The sequence below is a fragment of the Mandrillus leucophaeus genome, unplaced genomic scaffold (assembly GCF_000951045.1).
Source record: "Mandrillus leucophaeus isolate KB7577 unplaced genomic scaffold, Mleu.le_1.0 Scaffold16, whole genome shotgun sequence".
In the NCBI taxonomy this organism is placed as follows: domain Eukaryota; kingdom Metazoa; phylum Chordata; class Mammalia; order Primates; family Cercopithecidae; genus Mandrillus; species Mandrillus leucophaeus.
This window is the reverse complement of record NW_012101587.1, coordinates 353399-356928: the sequence shown is the minus strand read 5'-3', so window position 1 is coordinate 356928 and position 3530 is coordinate 353399.

Sequence of the window (3530 nt, the reverse complement as noted above, 5' to 3'; positions counted from 1 at the left end):
ACTTTGGGACCTGTGACAGGCGAGCACTGGGGTTGAAGTGGAGAAAAGATGAACTCAGTGGCTGATAAGGGAATGACAAACGGGAGCCAAGTTTCGAGAAAACCAACCCCTCTTCCCTCCCACTGCTTCACCCAAAGGAAAGAATTTGGAAGTGAAGCCCTCCCCGCGTATGGGTTCAAAGTTGCCTTTAAATGCTTTGTGCCTCTCACTGGGGCCGGTCCCCCGTAAGGTGTGCAACCTGCCCTTGGCTGCTGTGCACACCACGCCTCCCCATGCGGTCACGCCTGCCACCTGCCTCTGCACCGTCTCCCACATGGTGTCACGCCTGTCACCTGTCTCTGTGCCGTCTCCCTGCATGGTCACACCTGTCACCTGTCTCTGTGCCGTCTCCCTGCATGGTCACACCTGTCACCTGTCTCTGTGCCGTCTCCTGCATGGTCACACCTGTCACCTGTCTCTGTGCCGTCTCCTGTGTGGTCACACCTGTCACCCGTCTCTGTGCCATCTCCCGCGTGATCATGCCTGCCACCTGTCTCTGTGCTGTCTCCCTGCATGGTCACACCTGTCACCTGTCTCTGTGCCATCTCCTGTGTGGTCACACCTGTCACCCGTCTCTGTGCCGTCTTCCACGTGGTCACACCTGTCACCCGTCTCTGTGCCGTCTCCCGTGTACGAGTGGAAACACCTCGATCGCAGAGACCCTCTTTGTCGCAGCTCAGCACATGGCCCCGGACTGAGGGGGTAACTAGGGAAAGCTCTTCAGTGAATAAAAATGAATGCCTGTGTCCCTGCAGACAAACGGGGCTTCCAGGGTGGGTTTGAGCCACGGACGCACTGTGAGGCAGAGTGTCCTGGGTTCACGGCTTGGCTGACATCTGAGTCAAAGCGGCTGGGGCATCGGCTTGGGCTCCACAAGGATGAGCGGGAGTGGCCCCCGGCCAAGCGACCACACACTCCCCTTTCCCCGTTCCTGATGGCATCTGCTGTACGCAGACGCTACAGAAACTTGTGTTCCCTTCCCAGGGCACCAGCAGTAACACTGCAAGAATTTTAAGTGCTGGGTCCTGCTCTGGACCCCACAACGTAACAGCGTGGGAACACTCAGGGCGGACTTAAGCCACAGCCACATGGATTACTCAAGTGTTGGCAGATAAATCTCATGAAAAATTGCTGACAGAATTGGAATTATTCAGCTTGAAGAAGGGAGATGAGCTATGTTCATAACAACCCACATCTCTATTTTTAGCCCCTGCAATTCCCGTTTTGGGGGCTGGGAATTTGGAGGATGGTCAGAGCCCGTTCCCTCTGGGGGCTGCCGCTGCCTGCCAGAGAGCCTGGTGGGGGCTGCTTGGCAGCTCCTAGCCGGCTGCACCCTCTGAACCTGTTTTCTCTGGTGAACTGGCCGCACCCTCTCTGAACCTGTCAGAATCACATTCTCCTTCGTGGCCACGAATATTCAGCCCCAAACAATGAACATGAACAGGGTTTTGCCTTTTCTATTCCTCTAAACTGTATCTGAGGCCTTACTAAGCCTTCCTCACCTGTGAGATGAGAAGGGACCAGATGACTTCTAAGAGTAAGTAGACGCAACTAAAATCTCCTTTCAGCTCTGAAGCAGCCTGATTTTCTTTATTTTAACACAGTTTGGGGTGGACATGCAGGGTGCACGGTCCCCTCAGGTCAACGCTGCCCTCGCCCCACCCCAGGGGCACTGGCAATGCCCGGAGGCAGTTCTGATTGCACAGCATGGCGGGGTGGGGGCCCACTGGCATCGAGCGGGTGGGGCAGGCCTGCCGCTGGCACCCGGAGACGCACAGGACGCCCGTGTGGGGAAGCCCAGCCAAAGGCCCACGCGCCATGCTGAGGAGGGAGAGCCCGGCCTGGCGTCACTGGGTCAAGTCCCTGGCACTGAGCTGTCACAGGCCACAGTGCTGTTCCCCATGGGGCCCCACAGCACGGGGCTCGGCCAGACCTGACCACCGCTGCCCCGGTTCTCAGTCTGGTTCGCCAGGGTCGTTCGTGCCCCTGGCCACAATAGCCATCCTTGAGGACACAGCACCTGAGCCATACCAGCCAGGGAGTTTGGCCACAACTTTCTCTTCACTGGAGTCACTAAGATGGAGCTTTGGAGCCATCGGCCTCTGTCTCCCTGTGCAAGCACCTGCCTGGGCAGGGCCAGGACGGGGCAGCAGTGCCAGACACAGGGAGAGGGCATGTGCCCCACGGCCTGGTTTGAGCCAGGGGCTCAAAGTAAAGGGGCAAACTATAGATATAAAAATAAAATCCTCACCGTCTAGTAGCCTACCAGGCGAATGGGAGGTGTTTTGCAAAGCCCATGATTCTTTTATCTGAAGTTGGAAATACGTCAACTAGAATTATTTTTCCTTCCTTCCCCTTCCTTTTTCTATGTGAGGAAGTCTGAAAATTAGGGTCTTTGTGTTTAACTTTATTCACTCGGTTGCTCTGTGGTCAGGAGCAGCACTTTAAATTCTCAGTATTTTACAAAGTTGTGAAATAACCTGCTTGTAAAATGCCGCTGGGGCAAATCAGCAGCTCTCACAGCTTAAACCCGAAAGGTTTGATGAGGTGAGCGGCTCCTCCTATCCCAGAGAATGTGACTTCAGGGACAGAGACCACAGAGCGGCCAGGGTCCCCTCTCTGTAAGTTGTATGCTTTCCATGTTTTATGACTGTCTAAGTTAGACAAGTTGTTTGTAGAAAATATGGAAAATACCAGGAAGCAGAAAGGGGAATCGGAATCCCTCAAATGCAACGTGGGACCGGTGTGACTTTGCCTCCTGTTTTCCTGCTTAGTGTGAGAGGCCTGCTTAGGTGCCCAGAAAGCCTCAAGGCATCCAGCAGCCCTCACCCGCGAATCGCACAAATCCCGGGTTTTGGACGAGTGTGAAGCTTACGGAAAAGCCAGGCGGGTTCTCCAAGGTGGAGCCGCAGGTGGAGAGGGGAGCGCGGATGACCTGGGTCAGCATCCGCAGGTGTGCGGTTTCCATCCGGCCTTTCACCTGAGCGTCCTGAGCGGTGCCCGGGGCAGAATTGTCTTCAGAGACCCCCCAGGGGTCGCGTGCACCCCGTGTACCACGTGGTCGAACCCCGAAGAAGGCCGAACTCCATCCAGGCCCCTGCGGCTGGACGTCTCCACGATTCCCAGGTTTTCAATACTGTGGATGCGATGCCTGGAAACGTTCTCGCACCGAAGCTTCTCCGGCTCGCGTTTATTTCCTTAGGAGAGAATTTCAGAACCGGAGAGCCGGACAGTTAGAAGATACTTGCCTGATTTTACAGGAAAAGCGCCCTTGTTTTAATTTGCATTCTTTAATTATAAGTGAGCTTGAACAGTTTTTTCAAATGTTCGATATTTACATTTTTTGTCACTTTTATTTTAGTCCTCGGTGAAGGAGCCGCTCAAACACTCCCGGAGCACAGGCTAATTTAGAACGTCTTATCCTGACAAGGCGGCCCAGCCGGGGAGGAGACGCCGGGGTCTGTGCAGCGGGGCGCGCGCTTCCCGGACCC